Source organism: Ctenocephalides felis, unplaced genomic scaffold, assembly GCF_003426905.1.
Source record: "Ctenocephalides felis isolate EL2017-DRISC unplaced genomic scaffold, ASM342690v1 CF-g0.4_SCAFFOLD_00845, whole genome shotgun sequence".
In the NCBI taxonomy this organism is placed as follows: Eukaryota; Metazoa; Arthropoda; class Insecta; order Siphonaptera; family Pulicidae; genus Ctenocephalides; species Ctenocephalides felis.
Genome location: NW_020536999.1, coordinates 39,536,675 through 39,560,724, shown reverse-complemented (window position 1 = coordinate 39,560,724; position 24,050 = coordinate 39,536,675). Strand labels below are relative to the sequence as shown.

Sequence of the window (24,050 nt, the reverse complement as noted above, 5' to 3'; positions counted from 1 at the left end):
GTTCATACTTCTAAATTGATATATATATATATATATATATATATATATATATATATATATATATTTACAAAGAGTAAGATTATCGTAATTTTATTCTGGAAAATTTTAATTCAATGCTGTAGTAACGTGAAACTTGGACGTGTTAATTACTTTGTTGAACCGGTCATAAATTTTATTTTGCTTCACAGGCAACGAACTTTGATCAAAATAAAACAGTATCATATAAAAAATATACTTTTATTGTACACTTACTTTTAGAATAACTTACATACTTATATAAACAGTTCCTATCCTAATAATTAACATATTGTATTTATATAGACGTCAGTTGGGATATCAATCGAAGGCAAGAGTAATATATTGCCTTAAGTTAAAAGAAATTTCTCTTAGAATTCTAATGAAAGCTGCGATTTCAAAAAGATACTACCTTTACATCTGTATGGTTTGGTCCACAGTTCATTCAATATTAATAATTATTAGTAATATTTTGCAAATAATTTTTAAAACCGATTACAGATAATAATGTTACTAATGCTAATAAATTTAAAAAAATATTAGCTACATATAATAAAATTATAAACAATGCAAAATTAGTAAATCGAAATAAAAATGTTATAACAACTGAACATCTTATTATTATTATTCTTATAAAACTACTTTTTTATGAAAACGCTTCAGGCGTATTTAACAATTGCAAATCGATATTCATATTCTCTAGAGCATTTATTCTCTATAAAATCTCTGCCACAACAACAAATTCCTTAAAATATATTTAAAATCACAGAAAAATGTTTTATCAATTTGTTAAATTTTTAATTTCAGTTGTGACAAAATTTACAAAAATTAATTTTATATTACAACCGAGGATATTTACAGTGAATAACAATACTAAATTGAATCGTTATTCATTTTCGTTACTAAATAGTAAGAATGATTGGAAAGTTGAATAATGAGTATTAAACAATTATCTTATAATAAATGCACTGTGAATAACATATAAATTAATACAATTATAACCATAGTTTATGTTAGTTAGACAACTTTTAATTGTATTGATATCCTGATAACTTTTTGCATAAAATTTTGAAATGGAATCCCAAGCATAACAAATATTTAAATTAGTATGAAATACATAAAGTATGTAGATATGTGCAGATTTAACAGATTTAGTAGCCTATATTATATTAATTGTACAAAATAAAATATTAATTCGCAATAGATATTTTGTAATAAATGCAATCAAGATAGTAATATATGTAAATAGACAAAAGATAAGCACTTAAACTAAAATCTCAATTCTCAACTAAATTTTTTATCTTTTTCAAAATAAAACAAAATTTTGATACAAAATAATAAAAAATAATGTTATCAATTAAATTGATTCATATCTTTCGATTTTCAATAACATATAGAAAATTAATTAACAATGATGTTATCGATACTATTTTTTATGAAAATCTAAATGATAACGTTTTATCTAAAATTCTAAAAAATAGTCAGTCTAAGCAGCAGCTGCGGTTTGATTTTTCTTCAAGGGTGCAGATTTGATAAGGGCATAATGTTTGTGCACATTCGCAATTGAACCGTGAGCCCCATTTCGACCTCCCCTGTTAAGAGTTGCTCCCGAATTGAATCCTAGAGCAATGCTTTGCACTAAGTCACTCACTGCACTTAAAGTCACAATTGGTATCTAGAAAAAATTATAATAGATTAATATTATTGATAAAAATAGACATATAAATTATAGTTAGATTCAGGACATAGAGACACATGGGGAATAAAAACTTTTTCCTTAAGAAAAACTAAAGACATCATTAATGATATAATAAATCAATTTACCAAAAAAGGCAGGGAGAGTGTGTATTTAACTTAATGTTTTGGAAAAAAAATCAGATAGATAATTGTTATCATATCAAACTTTTCTTGAACGCGGTTTAGATACTAATATCATAATATGCTAGCACAATTTAATGTAGTATAATTTAATATCAATTTTAGCAATAGTTTAGCTATTTTTTATCATACAAAAATCTCTTCACAAACGGCCCTTCAAATTTGTCTGTAGTACATCTTTCTAATTTTATCTCATTTAATTACTAAAACAATTAATTAACATATGTACAAATTACTGATATCAAATTGCATGTTATATTCATTCATATTAAATTAGCTTTTATAATTACTTACGATTAATATTTTACATTATGCATTCATTTTAATTGTATTTTAAGAATAGAATTTTTAAGTTTTTTTGGAGCTACTCAGTGGAATATTATTACATATTGTAGGAATAAATGAATAAAAAAAACATTAGTAAAATTACACAATTATGCTGCTTTAAGTCTTTATTTGCTACTCTAAACATAAAGAATTCATAAAGTATTTATACAATAAATTATCTAAATTCTCCTGTTATCAGATGTTTCGAGGATAATTACTTCTAGGTTGAGTATTAGTTATCCCTATTTTTAAGAATATGATTAGTTCAGGCAGATTTTCAGTACTCTTTTTAGGGGCCTCGCTTACCTTATCTTTAGCCACCTACAACATTTCATTTTATTTTCATATTCTATAATATTTCGATGCCAAACTAACATGGAAATACCATATTCAAAAGAAACGCCAAAAGCTGGAAATCACGAAAACAAAACTGTACTGGTTGTTAAACCGAAAATCTCAGTTCAGCACATGCAACAAACTTCTTATGTACAAAGTCATGTTGAAACCAATTTGGACGTACGGAATACATATCTGGGGAACGGTACGCAAATCCAACACCGCCATAATACAAAGATTTCAAAACAAGATTTTGAAAGAAATTATAAACGCATCGAAATATATCCCAAATTGGTTGGTTCATACAGATCTGAACATTAACACTGTTAAGGAAGAAATTGAAAAGTTCAGTCTGAGATACAAGGATAGAATTCAGAACCACCCTGACATCATGGCCAAAAACTTAATAAAAAACCATGGCATTGAACGGCTCAGAAGAAAACGGCTCATTTTTGATATTATTTATTAATCCTATAATATGTATGATTACTCGTAGGCTTAATTAAATATTTTCACAATAGGACTACATCTAAAAGCTAAACATATTCAAAATCAAATCGACCACCAATGGGTGACCTTTCGACCTTTTTTACCTTTATTTAATAAACCATCAAAATTACTGAATATAGTTTAAAAACGACAGATTGTAATTCACAAATGTAAATAAAAAAAATCTATATTAGTATCTATTCAAATTCTGTATTTGTTTATTTACAACTGGATTATTGATTCTTCTTTTTCTTATAAATCTTAATTTATACATTGCAAATTTTGCTTTTTTTCTTACTTCTAATTTCTATTCTAATTCAAATTTGAAGACAATTCCATGCCAGCGAAGGGATTCGAACCGTGATCTCAGACATGAAGCTACCGACTGAGCTATTATGCCGCCACATTTTTAGTACTTGGGGAAACATTTTGAGGAAAAAACTCCATTATTTCATTGTATTTCACTAAATCCTTGCCATTATCGTTATATTATGGTCCGATCACGTAAATAGTAACCTCTGTCCGGACGTCTGGAGGAGTTCCGTCCGATATACGTGTTGTCCGATCTGCAACTTGATGATAAAATATACGAACCGATAATTGTGCATCGAATACACAATTAACAATTGCACAACTCGAACCAATATTGTGTATGCAGATTTGCGAATACAATAAATTTATATAGTTTCATTGACGCAAATAAATCTCGATCACTTGATGTTGATCGAATCAATCTGATCTTGATGATTGACGCGTAATTGAAATGCGGTCGAGTGTGAAATTTGTAATTAATAATGGAAACATTCAGATGCAGATGATTTTATCAGAGTGTTAGAGAAGTGCCTTGACAAGATAATACAGACTTTTTGACGAAAGAATCCAATTTCTTGAAAAATTTCTTGGTCCAGAAGCGTGGCGGACCTTATCGCCCTAGCTTAAGTTATTTGGATGCCTGAAGATTTCTCACTAAATAAAAAAAAAAATCATAAAATCTAAAGAACTATTAATTGATCACAATTATCTATCTGATTCTTTTTCCAAAACATTAAAATAAATATGCACTTTACTTTCTTTTTTTGGCAAATTGATATCATTAATTGCTGATGATGACTTTAGTTTTTTTTAAGGTTCTCTGCTTCTATGAAAAATGTGGGAAGTTCAAATATGGGTATATCAGTAATTTTGATAAAACTCTCTTTACCATTAAAATTATTGCTAAATCAAATTCAAGTTTGGAATGAACAATTGTATAGTACTTGCAAATTAGCGACTCGCCTGTTTTAAATTCTAAAAACTATTTCTTAAAACCATACTTAAAAATTTATGTGCACAAATTTTTGCTATATGATCGATAAAGATTGAGTTAGTGTCAAACAGAATGTCAAAGTCAAATATTTTATCACATATTTCCGTGCTGCTTGACATTTTTTAATTACTAGATTATTTATATCCAGCATAAATCATCTATTTTATTATTTTTGTGCATTCGTCTTCATAAAATCTTACCAAATTCTTTCCTTTTATACAACAATTTTTTTAAAACTAAATACTAAATAAAAACATATTTTTTAATTTTTATACTTTTTAGTTTATTTTCTCCATTTAATTTAAAGTAAACAGTTTATTTTCAATAATTAGTCATAAATATTGAATTTTGTTAATTTATTAAATGTTGACTTCGGCGAGTCCCAAGCTTGCGTCCTTAACCCGGCACGAGGCGTCGTTTTAGGTTAGCTGACATTTCGGCCGCCCCGGAAAATGTATTCTAATACTTATATGATTTTTGTAATAGCATGTATATTTAATCAACTCTAACATCTTCATATGATAATAATAGTTACCGATATCATCTTTGCTATGAATTTTATATACATTTTTTTAGTTCGAATGTCAAAAATAACAATGATAAGATGTGGGTTCTTATATAAATCCGCATCAATATACTTGAAGAGTAAAAATTATATTTGAGTTCGTTTATTAATAATACAAATCAAAGATTATGAGATGATCTCAGGTTTTATTAGTTTGTTGATTCAAAATATATCTCTTTGATATATTATAATTATTTGCAATAAATCATTCTTTCGCTGAAGTAGAGCCAAACTAGGACTTTGGCAATAGACTAGGCAATTGGCAATGGACTAGGACACATGGCAATCATTTTTTATAACACAGTATTTCTTTTTAACAATCGAACATTACAGAATTAAAAAAAAATCTATATATTTTTAAAAAACTATAAAAATATCAAATGCAACAGGTCATGCTACTATATCGATACCATATTTAAAAATATAATAAGCCAAAATGTAATAGGTAAACTAGATATAGGTATAGGATCTTTTTCATAATGATTTCACATAAAAGTAATCAAAGCGCTAGCATATTTAATTTAATATTTTTAACATATATAAAAATTTAAATCATTTTCTTAAAGATACTTACAAATTATATTCATTTCGTATAATTTTACGCGTACCATATGCGGACGTAAAATGTATTCAGAATACTAATATTTGAAATATTAATCTAATTATTACATACATTTCAATAATGACAAATCCATATTTATAAATTCTAATTACAATTATTGAACAAACTGCATTACGCAATTCATGATTTTTATTCATGACACGATGAGAACTTCAAGAAAATAGGTTGCGTAACAGTATAATTGGTTTGAATTCGAGACATTGTATTCCAAGAGTAACAAGAAGAATATAAAAAAGTCTGAACAATATATGTAATATAATCCAGACACGTGCCCAATATTTAGTACTTTTCCATAATACATCCAAATTGAAGAGCAATGTATAATAGTTATATTTGTGACCTATAATATCTTTTGCGTAGAAAATTAATTTCATATTAATTCACGTGGGTATTATTATTGTTAACTATGCATGTTAATATTTAAATCATTTTGCTTAGCATTGTGCAAGATTCGAGATCTATAATTATTAGTTTAGTTGATCTCCGGTAAAATATACCGTGACAAAGTGTTGTTATGGCATGGCTATGGTACGCTCTTTTTCCATATAAATTGGTAGTGAAAACTGTCACCATATTATACTATAAATGTGCTATGGGGTCAGGTGTTTTAGATATAAAATCCATCCTAGAAACGGCACAAAAGTCAAAAAATGAATGTTATTACTATAGGCATCGTCATGATAACACATGCGTAAAATTAAATTTTATGTGTGAAACGCACACCAAATACATAAGAATTTTTACAGTTTTTACTACCAATTTATGTGAAGAAACGAGCGTAACATACTATTTTACCGAAGAATTGGCTCCCTAATCTAGGAAGCAACATAGACTAAGTATGTCAGCACACTAGTATAGAGTTCTCATTATATATCCTTTAAAATTTCGCAGTAATGCAAACTTTATTTACCGCAAAAATATATTTGTTTAGATAAATCTTCGGAAATCCGTTTCTTTCACTTCTCTGAATTGATCATGTGTCACAGACCGCTTTAATTTAAATATTTTCCATGAATATCTTATAACAAATAAACAAACAAGATGCTGAATTATGTTTGGAATTCTAGTGAAATTTAGAATATTTTTTCCATCTTATGCAAAAGGCACAATTTTGCATAATTGCATAATTAAATGTGAGATAAACGAAGTAAGATATTGATATATTGATAGATTGAACTATTATGTGCATGGCATTTTATGCAGATGCTGTAATGATTTGGTAAGCTCTAGTTTTTTATATGTTTGTTACATAAAATATAATTAGTGACGGATATAAGTACAGTTTGTGATCTATATATAATTGAGCGACCATTAATATTTCAAGGGGTTTGTTCTTACTATCGTTTCTATTACCTAACGAAGTTTAATCAAAATCCCAAATGATTTAATCTAAGTATTTCGTTGTTAGTTTCTACCTTACTATAAATTTACCTAATATATTTATTATTTATTACAACAGCTTTTTATTTATCAACTAAACTTATTTAAGTTTATATCAATTTAACTAAATATGTTTCCATTATTTTATCCAACTTTTATTATCCAACTTGCTATTCATAATAATTCATAATATTCATAATACAATTTTTAACTTTTAACAAATAAAACATTACTCCCTAAACAATATTAATTATATTACATATGAAATTTCTTAATCGAATGATTTAATTATTAATTTCTCGAAGGAAAAGAATTTTGTTTTCATCAAAAAATCCGATTCGCTAATTTTAAGTTTTTTCGACGTTTCAAGTCATTCTGAATCGAATGAGACCAAATTTGGAAAAAGTATGTGTGTGTACGTGAACAGATTTTTTGCCGTAAACCGACGTTTTCTCGAGGCCTATCGTTTGTCAGTTTTGTGCGACGATCTGCCAAGCCGTTTCTTTATTATTTGAAAACAAGTGTTAAACTTTTCGTCCACATTTAAGCTCACCGAATTAATTTTAAAAAATCTAAAACTGTTCGAAAGTGTAGGTTGGGAATGATACTGGTTAGTTTTAGGTGAAAATCTACCGAGCCGTTGTCTTGTAATTAATTGTTGAAAAAAAAATTCAGCCGATTTTTATGGAACTTTTATTTAGCGATATATATCATGTTTTAGAGAACATACTGTAATATTACGGTCTTACGACAAGTAGTTTAATTTTGAAAATTCATCAAAGTTTGAGAAAATGAGTAGTTTTTTTTGACGTTTGTTAAAATTAAAATTAGACGATTTACTTGATATAACGATAGAGTACTTGGTCTTAATGAACATACTAAACCATTAAAGTCCTATCCTACGGAAACTGATTCAATTATAAAAATTGTTGATTTTTGAAAATTTGCTTTTAGAAAATACACCGAACTTGTTAATCTTCGTTTTCAATTATGTGTAATAAATCCACTCGGAATACTTTGAATCACTTATAAATTAATTAATTCTTTATTGATTAAGTCGATTATTTACACATATCGGAAAGTTCATGTAACTTGCCTCAAGGCAAAATACCAATACCAACTAGTTAAATTTTAATAAGAACTGTATCATGTGGTCTATGGCAACGGCGTCGGCATCATCTTATTTCGAAATGCTACGTTCCTGTTTATTATGCGATAAATTAATCACACGACACGAAATTCAAGTTTCTGCGAAAGTGTTTGACCGACAAATGTATACGATCGCGTTTATGATTAGCTTACATTATATTTGATTTCCCTTCTAATCAGAATCAAATAAGACCTTGAAACAAAACGGACGCCGAGCGTAGTATGTGACGGAGGTCGTAATTTACGCAATTCGACTTATTGGGATAGGTAATAGCTGGAACTAGTTGGATCATTTTTGCAATGTCGGTTTTTCTTGAATTATTAATACGGTTGCTTTGTGAATTAAACAAAACTCTGGTCATTGGTTAGTTTATGGAGCATCACTCAACTAGCGGATACACATATACAAATTTTATAATGTATGTACTGTAGTGGTATCATCTGTTTTACTGATTCGCCTTCATAGCCTGGTACCAGCTTGATGCTTAGCAGCAGGAAGAACCTACATATTGTCGGCACCGTCGCTGGATAGGGCACAACAGTACCAATTGAAAAATAATTTTACCGAAAATGCCAAATGTACAAACAGGAAATTGTTTTAAAAATAAAGTTTTTCAACTGTTTCAATCATAAACCAAGCCTGATCTGTTTAATAAAAATTTTGCAATCTTATGGATGTACCAGTTAACCGTTGACACAATCTCAGTATGAGATTCTCAACTTATAACAATTCTAGCTTTTAAGGAAATTTTTAATGAATTCAATGTTAACTTGTATGATATATTAACTTTTCTGCTTTTGTTACATTCACTATATTTATTTTTTTTCATGTACTATTTGAACAGGGATCAGATCAGTGGTTAAAGTTTAAATAATCTTTTGCAGATCGCTATCCAAACATGTTTCTATCTTTATTATTACAACTAATATAATACTGATAAATTTATTTCATTTGAAAACCGATCTCACTACTGCTTCGCATCATGCTGCCCGGTATAGGTATTATACCTGTAGATATCAACTATAAAAGTATAGTAAATCCTGCAACTCCACTACGAATAGTTCTATCACAAAATATGTAATCTGGTCTAATATCATAATATTGATGTAAAATCTATGGTGCATGTTCACCTTGATATTCAAACAAAAAAATATATGTGGATGTTTTAATCACTTGCTAAAAATTTAACCTGTTCTAACAATATCATTTTATTTTTATATATGCATTTCTAATCATATGTTGAATAAAATCTAAGAAGATTATGTTGAATTCTTGAATAATAAAAAATGATACTGTTTTTGTCTTGCATAAGCAAAAAATTGTTATTAGTAAGAAACTCAATGTATTTAATATCATTTGAAATCAAAAGTTTTAGTAAAAACAATGGGCAAAAAAATCTTTAAATGATTTCTGAGGTTAGTTTTTAAACGTTTTTGTTGACCTTTTATTGACCTAATAATGTATGCATCTACTTTCCATTTTACGAATCAATTTGTAAAACTGTATTGGATTCCCTATCTTCACTTTGTACTATTACAACAAGGTACCTTTTTAAATATTTTTTTCAATCATAATGTGTTATTCAACTCCAGTTTTTGCATAATCTATTTAACTTCCCGTAGGGTAAGTTCATAGATAAACAAGTATAATGGGTAAGTTTAAGTTATCGCATAAAAATCGAAAACATTTTGGAATACCTTAAAAAAATAGATGTATGTTTATGTATATATCCAGCACGTGTGTGTGTATTTTTGGATAACATTTTTGGTCCACGATTTCGAGAGCACGGATCAACAGATGTGAATGATTTCATTTCCAACTATTCGATTCAAAGTCAAAAGCAGGTCCAACCGTTTTGAAGATATGGAACAGAAAGTGCAAAAAATAGCAGTTTTTGAAAGAACGTAGCATCCGATTTGAATGACTCAAAATACTTACGATTCGTATTGATGGGGGTGGTGCTGATTAGATTTTGTCAAAAGCAAGTTTTGCGAAGACAAGGAACAAAAATTGCAAAAAATGCAGTTTTTGAAAAAATGGAGCATCCGATTACAATGATTTATAGAGCCTTTTACTTGTGTTAATGGTGTGAAGAAATGATTAGTATTTGCAAAAGGCAGGTCCAAACGTTTCAAATAAAAATGGTGTTTTTTATATTCTTTACTAGATGACCCGACAGACGTTGTCCTGTACTTATATTTACAATTCAAAAGTTCAAATTTTTTTAATAACCTATACTGATATTTACCGATTAGTTAAAAATTATTATGTTTTTTTACACTACAGTCTATACCCAAATGTATATTTATCCACCCATATGGATATTAAATGTACAACTGCTTTCAATAAAATTATTCACATTTGCTTTTTTGAAAAAGATTATAAAACATTTTTTTCTTATAATTAGTTCTTTTGTCGATATCCGACGTTATTTTGAAAAAAAAAATGAAATTACACCACTGAGAAAAATGGCAAAGGAGTCTAAATTATTTTCACTTTTGAACTTGAAAGTAAGATAAACCTAATTTCAAAATTTTATACGAATTGGAGCACAGTAAAAAAATTTAGACCCAAAACGCTTCATTGACTTGAGTAAATATCCGATGGCAAAAATATGAAAATATTAACGTTTGTATGCGAAAACGAAAAAGTGTGTTTTTAGGGTTTTTCTGGCAGTTATTCGATTTTTTCTCACCGTAAGAACCATCCTTGGACTTCAACGAACATTTTAAAAAAAGAATTGACCAAATTGGTCCAGGCGTTGTTGAGCTATGCGCTTACCAACACATTTTGCGCTACATTTTTATATATAAGATAATGAGTATAATGGGTAATGAATGTTACAGTATTTACAATAAATTATTTGAAAATATTTATAACAATTGTTATTAATCATTGAATACTTTTGTTGGTTTTAGATTACTTTTATTTCTTGATTGTTTAATTGCGGTATTGAAAGTAGCAGCAATTTGCCCTAACGTACAATGCCATGCAACACTAGCTATATTATATTTTTGTTCCACTAGTTTTTCTTTACTCCACATTTACTATTCTTGCAACCCATGACAATATATCTATCTCAGTGTGTGGCAATCATCATCATGGCAAAAAACATAACGTACGCCGGCGTACGTGCCGTCCAGCCCGTTGAATTATGGCGTACAGATATCTCGATTCGTAGTTATTAGTCGTCTGTCTTTGCACAAATGCACACATAGTAACATTAACTACAACTACATGGGTACGTGAGCATTAAATGAGCCCTCGGCCGCCGTCCGTTCACTAGTATAGTTCGCTCGATCCGCTTTCCGCAGTTGGCAGTCACGGCCAAAGCCGAAGACCGAAGGAGTCGAGGAACGCGCAAAAATCCACATTCGTTGCCGAGGTCGCGCGATCGCCGTAGCGTAGTAATAGACTCTATTCCACTCGACGACTCGATTCAATCATGCTACGGGTAATAGACCTAGATAATGACATGGTACCGTTAGATTGATAATGTCATAAAATTATATTTTTCACTGTTTTTGAGCCAGATAAAAGTCTATGTAATTAATTGTAAATTCTTTCATACGGGATATTAATAATTATAAATGCAACCTACTTTTATAACGCTTATCGTAACCGTCTTTTCGTCGGGCATACACTTTCTGAAAAATCTGAGGGGCGCTGATTGGTTCGACCTACCGGTAATAACTGTAATGAGTTAATGATTAATCCTCTCAAAATAATTTTTTGAAGCATACGTCAAAAAAATGGATATGTGTGTGTTTATGTATGTATGTACGTTTCAATAGAGCATTTTGACATAACTTAGAAGGACCCCCCAGGGGTCACAATCTTAGTAAAGTATAGTAATAATGTATGCCAAGTTTTATCAAAATCGACTGAGGCATTTTTGAAAACGTACAATCTGTTTCAATACTAGTTTTGAGAGCGGCGCGAGCCACACATCAACATTCCATATCTCAGAAACTATTGAATGATCCAACTTTAAATTTTGGACACAATCTTAGTAAAGTATAGTAACAATGTATGTCAAGTTTTATCAAAATCGAATTACGCATTTTTGAAAACGTACAATCTGTTCAATACTAGTATTGAGAGCGGAGCGAGCCACCCATCAACATCCCATATCTCAGAAACTATTGAATTATCCAACTTTAAGTTTTGGTCACAATTTTAGTAAAGTATAGTAACATGGTATGTCAAGTTTTATTAAAATCGAATTAAGCATTTTTGAAAACGTACAATCTGTTTCAATACTAGTATTGAGAGCGGAGCGAGCCACCCTTCAACATCCCATATCTCAGAAACTATTGAATTATCCAACTTAAAATTTTGGTCACAATTTTAGTAAAGTATAGTTACAATGTATGTCAAGTTTTATCAAAATCGAATTACGCATTTTTGAAAACGTACAATCTGTTTCAATACTAGTCTTGAGAGCGGAGCGAGCCACACATCAACATTCCATATCTCAGAAACTATTGAATGACCAACTTTAAATTTTGGTTATGTAAATTAAAAAGAAGAAAAATATAAATTGGGCTCCGAATTGCTTCTTCTTTTACCATATTCTCTAGATCTGTTTCTCAGCGACCATATACCGATCTCAGATCTCAAAAGAATGCTTGCTGTGAAGAAACTTTTACCAAATGATGAGATGATAGCTGAATTTTGTGGCAAAGTACAAATCGTACTAAAAAAAATGGTTTCAAAAAGTTTAAAGTTTGCTATAATTTTTATATCGTCTTCGAAGAAACTATATTGTATAAAACAAAAAGAAATTTGGCAAAAAATTGGTTCTTCTTAGTTATCCTACAAATTTATTGAGTGATGTGAAATATTTCGTTTCCAGATATTTGATGGGTAGTTGTAATTTTAGTTTCAAGCATTACGAAGATTCGATTTAAAACTATACTTTTTGTAACGCGGCACAATCCGGGCCGAAAATTGATTTTATAAAAACCTGGATCACCAGATGGAAATCCGTGACTGTTCCGGCGTAACTGGTAGGTGAGGTCACTTTAATATTGGGGGTCCATAACAAAACAAAAAACATTGCAAGTGGTCCACGGCACAAACAAGTTTAGGAACCTATGATGTAAACATATATAAATGTCGTCGCCAAATTTCTAAACCCCAATTTATACTAATTGAAAAGATTTGGAATTTTTCGAAAATTTCATTATGGTGCGGAGAGTTCCAGCAATTTGCTTTAAGGCATGATGCCATGTATTACAATTGATACAAGAACATACATAAAAAATATGTATTAATAAATGAAAACTTACATATTTAAATATTTCTTACATTTTACTTACGCAATATTATTTTCAGGGCACTTCATTTCTTCGTGAGCTATATAGTACAAATGTCCTATACACCTACTTTGTTTGTAAATCTAACAATAAAATCAAGATGATTGTATTTATAAATAAGAGCAATTTAGGAATATAATAGTAACCATAGTAACCTCAAAATGTCTTTTTTAATATCAAAGACGCCGCTAACTAAATCGTGCAAATTTTGCACATTCTAGGTAATCGTATTACAATGGGCTATGAAACAAATTTAAATTTAGCTTTTTTAGTATGCAGTCTTAACCTGCATAAAATCTGAGAATCGTCCTTGGTTTTTAAGCAAATGAAGGGGATTTGAGTTTTATAGCTTTATACTATCAATTTAAGTTTCTATTTTATATCCACCATGTACTCTATGGTTATAGATTTGTAATAAAAATCAGGTCTATAAACTTGTTTTATAGAGCAACTAAAAATATTGTACTACTATGTGTGGCACTTAACTTAATTGGTCACACCTTTACGAAAGGTCAAAGTTTAATTTTTAAATTATTATAGATAAAGTTTAAAATTAAGTGTGAAAATTGTGATATAAATAGAAAATGATGAATGATATCTAACGGGAGGAGATGAACGACAAATAATAACTAATTATGATTGTGATTTTCGACAATATTACTAATATGAAAAAAATTCTTATACATAGTTTGAACGATCAATTTCATTCACTTAAAAAAATTGACTTTATTATTTTCTTATAGATAATTATTACCGCATAAATTTGAGAATTATAACAATTACCATTGTTATAAAATTTTACAAATTCAGACCAAACATTACCCGTGACATTTATTCAAATAGTTAATGAACATTATCTGTATTATTTTTATTAGCACTTCATTATTATTGTTTCTTGTTTTTGTATAATTTTTTTTTGAAAAAAATAATTTTAATATTACGTTGTTGAGGTAGTGATGCACTTGCATGTCGTCGAGGCGATCCAGGCATTGTGGAAAGTTTATTACCCAAAATAGTTGGTGCTTGGTTTAAAGTGAAATAATTTAAATAATATAGGAAAACATAAAATATTTACAAGAAAGTTTATATTTACTTCTTCACTGGGTAAATCATAATTAATGGCTAATTACTGAGAAGCCAAAATTATTGTTTAGGTGCTATTATTAAATAGATATTGAATAGTTAGAATTTGCTTTACAGAATATTGTTATATTTTACTTATATATAATTAGAAACACTCCAATATATAATTATAAGATTAAGTTTCAATTGAAGTTTGATCAATTCAGTAATAATAAGAATAACCTTTAGTTCTGTATATTAATCCTGAATTGTATTTGTAAACATGTCTTTAACAAGACCGCCAAATTTATTATTCGAAATTACACCGAAAACAAATCAGTAACGCCTCTTTATGCCTTATGACGTCAATGAAACTCGTTACTTCAGTCTTTTTTATGCGGGATTTTATTTTTTCTGGACTACCGGATATATTTATTGAATTGTTTATAGTTTCTTTATTTTTGTTTTCAATTAGTAAAATTTTATTATGTGTATTCACCGGAAAGTAACGCATTTTTGCACAAATGAATTTCTAAAACATTAAACATTAAACACAAAACAAGTCAAGCGAGTAATGTTGAAATATTTTAGACTAAAAATTTAAAGTAGTATAGTTCAGTATCACGTTTTAATTTATCAATGAAATTTGTTGAAATTTGTTTTGGAATTCGAATTTTGTCAATGGAATTTTGTATGTTCAAAATTTATGTTTAATAAATATTTTGGGCTTGCCCGTAGGTACGCTGTTAAGAGCGACGGGACCTGAATCAGAGGTCCCGGGTTCGATACTCACTTCGAGCAGCCTGTTGTCAGGCAGCAGTGACAACGATTTTTACTTGAAAATATAGATAGCAATATGTTTCCAAGTGAAAATAGCCCTTGCCCGGCATTGCTAAACCAATAAAAAGTCATCCCCATTAGATTAATTCTAATAACAAACTCATCAAATATGGATGGATTAACCAGTGGGTTACCATCTAAAAAAGTACGAAGTAAGGAGAGTAAGATTTTGATTGCTGTTAAAAATATAAATACAAAAAAAAATTGGCATTATTAACTTCTCCAATGGAAATTTTAAATTCTTTCCATATGAACCGATGTTCTAACTTTGTTTGTTTGTTTTCGATATTCAAGTTATTCTGCATCATTTGATATCAAAATTGAACTAGTTGGTTTGGTATTTAGCCTTGAGGCAAGTTACATGAACTTCCCGATATGTGTAAATAATCGACTTAATCAAAAAAATGTGTTAATAATATACTTCATCAATCCTACTTTAAAAAAAAAACGATAATAATTTTAGCAAAGTTTGACGAATTTTTAAAATTAAACTACTTGTCGTAAGGCCGCAGTATTACAGTAAGTTCTATGAGACCATGATGTATATCGCCAAAAAAGTTCCATGAAAATCGACTTAAATTTTTTTTAACAGTTCATTACAAGAAAACGGCTCGGTAGATTTTTACCTAAAATTAATCAGTATCATTCCCAACTAATATCTTTCGAACAGTTTTTGATTTTTTAAAATCGGTTCGGTAGGATGAGCGTAAATGTGGACGAAAATTTAACACTTTTTTTCAACAGTTAATTGCAAGAAAACGGCTCGGTAGATTTTCACCTAAAACTAATCAGCACCATTCCCAACTAATATCTTTCGAACAGTTTTTGATTTTTTAAAATCGGTTCGGTAGGATGAGCGTAAATGTGGACGAAAAGTTTAACACTTTTTACCAAATTACAAAGAAACGGCTCGGCCGATCGTCGCACAAAACTGAGAAACGATAATCCTCATCGAGATACATCAAATGCTTTTTAAATATCTGAAATCGGTTCAAGCGTTTTTGAGAAAACGTCGATGAAAATTCTAATTTTGACAAATGCCAAAAAGACCATACTAATTTTTGCAAACTGTGACGAATTTTTAAAGCTAAACGAGTTGTCGTAGGGCCGTAATATTTTAGTATGATCTAGAAGACTATGGTATCTACCGTCAAAAAAATAATCAAAAAAATCGTCGAAATTTTTTTTTAAAAACTTTATTACAAGAAAACGGCCCGGCCGATCTCTACCAAAAACTAATCAGCACGATTCCCAACCAATATCTATCGAATGGTTTTTGAATTTTCGAAATCGATTTAGAATTGCGGGCTAAAACGTGGACGAAAAATTTTTCACTTTTCTGCAATTTACAAAGAAACGGCCCGGCCGATCGCCGCACAAAACTCAGAAACGATAGTCCTCATCGAGATACATCGAATGGCTTTTAAATTTTTGAAATCGGTCCATACGTTTTGGAGAAAACGTCGATTTACGGCAAAAAATCTGTTCACACACACACACACACACATACACACACACACACACACACACATACTTTTTCCAAATTTGGTCTCATTCGATTCAGAATGGCTTGAAACGTCGAGAAAACATAAAATTAGCGAATCGGATTTTTTGATGAAAACATAAACTTCTCCTTCGGGAAGTTAAAAATATTGTGTATGGTTAGGTGAGAAAAAATTCGAGCTTTCGATCTTTTCTCAAAACCAGCTTTATGAACACCATATATTTAGATGCAATTAAAATAATTTAGATAAAGCCTTGCACTGATTAATTTTGCATGGCGATCCGCCAAGCCGTTTCTTCATACTTTTCAGATAAGTAAAGAGAAATTGTTCACGTTTTTCCCAAAAACCTAAACTGATTCTTCAAAACTGGAACCGAAACTAAAAATTCAAAAATTGATTGAAGAATATCTGTTGAAAATCGTTATGATCAGTTTCTATTGAAAAATTGGCAGGACAAATTCTTTGTGATTATTTATTGAAAAAAAATTTGGAAACGATTTGATAAGCACAAACTTTTGATTTGGTGTAGCATTCTATGTCAAGAGTTTATTGTCTAAACGAGCAAACTCAAATAATATAGGCATATGAAATATTACATTTAATTAGTATATTTTTTTAGTAGTAAGTCTAGAATAAAGGTCTATTATGTCCTACGTGCTTGTTGGTGCAGTTAAATTGCTCTTGGTCTAACACAATTTGCTTTTTTATTCGAAATGATTAATTGAAAATGTTATGATCACAATAAATTAATTATTATTATTGGAAAATTCATGCAACTTGCTATTAGTTCACATATTAGCTTATACCATATATCGGTTTGAACTACAAATTGTTTCTACAAATAATTGGTCAATAAATATCAAGGTTTCAAATAAATGAATGTCATTAATATAAAACGTCCTAATTAAATACTAAATTATGTAATTACATTTAATTTATAACTAATTAATTTTATGGCAGTATTTAATATGTGAAACTAATCAATCATGTGTGAGCTCTAAATATGTGATCGATGGCTTATTTGCATTGGCCTACGTGAGGAATAGCACATATTAGCGTAAATTTCAAATGAACATAAAAAGCTAATAAACATTTGAAAGAAAAAAAATAGCGCAGATATAGTCACGCACGGACGAATCGCATAACAAATTATTTGTCCATGAGTCAGATCTTAGTAATCGAGATATATTGGATCTATTATTTATAGATCTAGAGACAAAATGATTAATGAATATTGTAATTGATAATACAAAATATATGATAAATATCTGTCTTCTGTGTGAAGTTTTTGCTAAATAACCCCGATTCATTCTTTAGATTTGAATTTCCAACATCTCAATGTTTTTGACATCAAAATGGTTGAAGGTTGAATTAATTAAGAAGGTATTCTAGTGTAGAGGCATGAATTTTTTAAGTCATTTTTAAATTATCGTGAAAAAAGGCATTTAATGTTTTTACTATCCATAATTTATTTACCAATATTACAAGAGTACAGGAAAAAAATTAAAATAAAAATTAAAAAAGTTGAAAATTAACAGTTGTTGAAGTAAGGGGTCCTAAGAAATTGGCACGTGATCGTGCCTACGATTGAAACCATCCTAGCAATACAATCTAAAAAAAAAAATGAAATTTTGTAACAGTATAATAATATAGAGATTTTATTAGTCTAGTATATGCTTGAGAAAAGACTATAAAGAAGATTCTCTAAAAATTTTAAGTAAATCGGTCCAGTAGACCTCGAGAAATCTTTTTGAGAAAATTGCGTTTAAAAGGAAGAAAACAGAAAAAGATTATCATGGACATACAGCTGTATCTCAAAAATAATTTAAATTTAAAAAAATCCTCTCGTACACATATACTAAACTTTAAAAATATAAAAATAATAGTTATTTTAAACTTATCTACACAAGAATGCCTCCTTAATTATTAATCATGTGATAATATACTGTTTATACATACATAATTAGATTAAATTTAAATTAATTAGAAATATTGCTGATTAAAATACAGTTTGAACTATTAAAAATCAGACAAAATCTAAAGATAATTTATTCTATTAAATATTAGTTCAAAATTTCGTCAAATTATTTCAATAAGTTAAATGTTTCCAACACCATAATTATATCACTCGAGGTGAGAAAATTAAAATGCTCTTTGTGATCATAATAATAGGCTAATATCACGCGCTGCAATAAAAAGTGGCAAAATCATACGACATAAAAAAGAGATTCTTTGAATAATTATAATTATTTTATTCAAACGTTACATAAAAGGAAATTTTCAAGAGATTTTTTACAATCACGTTTGCAAACGCGGAAGTTTATTGAAGTGTTTGCACAGACCGAGTATAATATTTATAGTAATAATATTTGACAATATATAGAGATATGAATACGTGATGACGTTATGGCAAAAATGTTTATTGATTATATAAAATTCACATGATAATAATTATTAGTTATGTAGTGAGTTGTCCAGTAATAAGAATACATTACAAATTTTGCAATCAAATTTTTCAAACTGGGTACTGTTGTGCCAGGTTATGGTAGTGAAAGTCGTCATAACAGTTAAACTATACTGATTTTGACCTAGGGTCCAAAGGGAGAAAGATGAAGTATGATTGTTCGAAAAATTGCATTGAGTGCGTGCCCTACATTAACATGATCTGTAGACCAAACTGCTTTTAAGGAGCGAAAAATAATTTTTTTTATTCGATTTCTTTTAGTAATAATTCATACTTGTATACAGATTCGATCACATTGTTTGTTATTTTGTTGTAAGTTGAACATTACTAGTTAATTACCAGCAACTAGTTTAGTTTTAAGTGATATGTATATGTTGAGACATGTATTTCCTATGTCGGTTGCGACACTCGTCCTTTTCTTGTATGATTTGATTTTTTGACTAATCAATCGTATTTAAAGATAATATTCAGTGTTTCTTCGTAGAAAAATGTTTAAAATACTATTTTATTCACTTTTCTTTCAGCTAGCTAGTAAATTAACAAAATTATTGTTGATCAAAAAAAGTGGCACAACCGCACACAGTCTCCTCTACAAACTTTTATAAATTAACTTTTTAAATTATGATCATTCAGCATCAGGTAATAAGATAATTCAATTAATATAGTTTTGAACTTTACTTATTTTAGAATGACTAAAATATGTATCTACATAATCATGCAAAAATCAACATTAAGCATGTAAACTAAAAGTCAATATAATACAGGATATTTAAAGATACCTATATTATATATTAAAAGTAAGTAAAATGAATAAATATGTTATAAACAATTTGATACAAAACATTATATAAATTAGGATAAAAAAGTATGCAAAATAAAAAAAACGGAATGAAAAAAATAATGTAATGTAGAACAATGGGTTTAGTATATAGCCAAAGTAAGAAAAGCAGAATGCTATAGCAAGGCTAATACATATATGTATATATATGTATATATATATATATATATATATATATATATATATATATATATATGCATTAGCATTTTCGATCGTACTTCCTCACCCTAAGATCACTGTCCGATATACGAAATACCTTCGAACGGTATTATTGTTTATTTTTTACTATACAACCGGTTTTCTGTATAAAAATAGCGAATTTACCATAAAGATGCCTTTCTTGTCTCGTAAACCACTCCATAATTGTAAATTTTCTAAAAATAAACGTGCGTGAGCTTTGCCTGTTACAGCAAAATACAATGAATTGTATATTCGTTTTTGTAACGAATTTCTGAAGATACATAAAAAATCTTATATGGTTCATAATGATTATGAATTTATTGTCGGCATGTTCATCACGTCATTAATCAATCAATGGACTATTAACTAATCAATAAACTATTTTTTCACAAATCTGAAGTTGTAATAAAGCTTTAATTGTAAGAATATAAATCTATTCAATGGCGATTGAAAATGTCAAGAAATATGCACATTTTTCTACGTTTAAAAAACTTAAAGACCAGAATATTTATATGAACTGGATAAATAATATTATTCATTATGAAAGAGTATTATGGACAACAATGAATTTTAATATTCATCCTTGTTATTACAGTTTTGTATCCTCGAGGAAAAATTTTCAAGGGATTCCAGATCAAAAATAAATGAATATTTGTTCCATCTTGCACATAAAGATGTACAAGATTGTGTTCAAAAATACACAACATAAATGACACCAGATACAAAGTAATGAAAATGTGATGATAAATATCGTTAGGAAAAAATTGTCATTTAAAATAATTGGAAAACATATCTCTCCATTTCCGAAACTAAGTCCAATAAAAAGAACTGTATTGACGAGCAATTTGAACTTCGACATGGAAACTAAATTTATGAAGAGCTTTTTCTAAGAGAAGATTTTATATTTAGTGTGTGATAATGTATGGTACTACCCTAAGGTAGATCCGTGAGCTGTGTTAAACCCCAGCTCGATTCAGGAAAAAATAGTGTGCACCGCAGTGCCCGAAATGGGCTTATTTTCAATTAAAAAAATAACTTACCCTACAGGAAATTATTGTATTTTTATCTATATTTTCAAGTAAAAATGGTTATCGCTGCTGTCTGATTCAGGTTGCCAGAGCGGCGGCTTGAACTCGTGACCCCGACCTCACTAGGCCGCGCATTTTTTTATTTCAGAGTTTTAATTTTCAATTTTGTTCAAAATTACAAATTAATGCTAATTTCTCTTCGACTGTGATATAAAATAAACTGGATTGGATCTTTTTTATAAGTATCCTTTCTAAAAGTTCAAATATAAAATGAAAGGACAGGGTTGAATAATAAAGCAGATGTTAAAAAAAATCAGAGATCATAAAACAGAGGCACCTAATATTGAAAAAAAATTGACACGAGGATTATATACAATCCAAAGTAAATGAAAATAATGCGTTCTCACCGTACAAGTCCGCCTTGTTGTTTTGATTATTACAGGCATGTATGTATGTATGTATTATTATTACCTAAAGTTACCCAATTGTCTTGCTCGATTTCTTATTTTTTACGGAAATCTGTTTAGCATATAATTAGAATATCTAAATAATTTCAAACCAAGTCAATTAACGTCAATCTATCTGCAAGACTGCATTGAAGTAACATGCTTAATAGACATATTACATGTTTTCTGCCTACATAAGTATACACAGGATACCTTCGCAAATGTTACAACTTTTTATGTTGTAACATTGGCTAGGTCTTACGACAAGACTGACCTTCGCAGTAACCTTTTAATGCATTATTCATTAGAAGCTGAAGTACCATCATAAAGTTAAATTTAAAAACGATAGTGGCTTGAACAATTGCATGGAGTTCATTGACTAGCTTTGGAAATCTGTTTAGCATAACGCTTTCATCATCATTTATTACTAGAAAGATAAAAAATGGTGCTATAGTAAACAAAATTGGCAGAGTATTATAAATGTGGTGGCGCGAATCCCTTAATCACTAATATGCCCGACTCACACGTCAGAGATACTCGGTTCGAATCCTGGCACTGACAGAATGGTCTTTTATGTAGGATTGAAATTAAGTAGAATTTGAATTGTGATTTGAGGTAGAATAGAATTAGAAGTTAGAAAAAGAAGCAGTGCATGTTAGATGAAAAACAAAAAATGTCAGTTATCAAGATAATTAGATAGTATAGAAGATATGTTGATAGTATATGTAAATCTTATTTGCTACTGTACAAAGTAGCAAATTTAAGTTAAGTAAAAATAAATACATCATATAACAATTTTGAATAATGTTTATTAGTAATATGGTTAAACTCGTGATGCACACATTTATTAGTGTCAACCTTTATACACATTTATATAATCATAAATTATAAATTATATATTTATAATAGCATTAAAAATATGTATAATATTTAAATACAATAATGTAATTGAAGTCATACTTCAAATATGACATGACCGGTTTGTCACTGTAATTAGTATTTAGAAATAAACCTTCATTAGAGAAATGAAGTAATTGCTGATTAATAAATTCTAGAATATTCGTTCATGCAATGGATTATGTTAAACAACGTCTAAACAAATATTGTTTTTGCAACTTCACTCATCATGTAATTGTGTTTGAAAAACTTCATGTAATTAAAATTAGCATGCATTTATTGGCTGCTTGTATTTTTTTCACTTTTTCGCTGGCGATATAATCTCGTTCTTTGAACTTTTAACTAACTTTGAAAAAATGTATTGTTTTGAATTTTATGATCTGATCCTTAACTAATTAAATATCAGCATATTGCTAATTACTAGAACTCGATGTTTTGTTAAAATAATTACCGAATAATTATTATTTAATCTGTTATTAATTCTAATTAAAGAATTTAACTATAAAATGATGCAGGATATAAATAACACTCGCAAGAGCTCATTTAAACTTATCGCATGTAAAATCATTGTTTTGCAATTACCTTTGACTTTAATATAGCCCTCTTTAATTTTGAGTCATCCGATTTATTCAAATATTGCTGGTAGAAACAGTAAATTATTTTAATTTATTTTATTTGCAAGTGAAATGGGTTCAAAATAAACTAGGAAGCACATTTCGCATTGCAACTACCATCTTAATGAGTGCTTGGAATAATTATATTGTTAATTAAAGACAATACATTCTCATTGTTTTATATATTTTGTTGGCTTATTTAAAAAGTTACTTTACATTTACTAGATGCATTTTCTTAGGTTTAATGAACCATGTAAAACATGAGCTATGAATTATACTAAAGATATTTTTGTTCCAAATTGGAAAAGATGTTTAATCAATTGATCAAAAGAAAATTTAATAACTATATCAATCACAAAATATTAAATAAAAGACACAAAACAAAAATGCTATGTGGACGCTGGTGTTCTTATAAAATGAGTTCTTGTAAAAATGGAATTTTGTATAATTTGTTCTGAGATTTAACTGCATTATTTAATCCAGATTTTACGGTAGTTTATTAAATTTTGTAATTGATAATAATGTACGATAATAATAATGTTAAAATGTATAATACAATTTCTGTTTGAATTTTCACGTACATAATCGCTATTATAATTAAACAAAAGGACAATTTGTAAATCTGCATCAAGTTGAATTAACGAACAAAAAATCTAGAAAAATTTAATTCGGATTATAATAAAAAATTAGATTTTTTTCTTTAATTCTTGGTTAAACGTTACTGTATATATCCTATTATATTTCGTTACTGTATATAAAATATTTACACGCATGTAGTTGCATTAAA

The 24,050-nt window shown here is 28.8% G+C and overlaps 1 long non-coding RNA gene across 1 annotated transcript in view; it reads left to right on the top strand.

The window, feature by feature from the left end:
• Positions 1–24,050, top strand: part of LOC113363601 — a 184,541-nt gene that overhangs the window by 158,751 nt on the left and 1,740 nt on the right. The gene's annotated exons all lie outside the window — the stretch shown is intronic.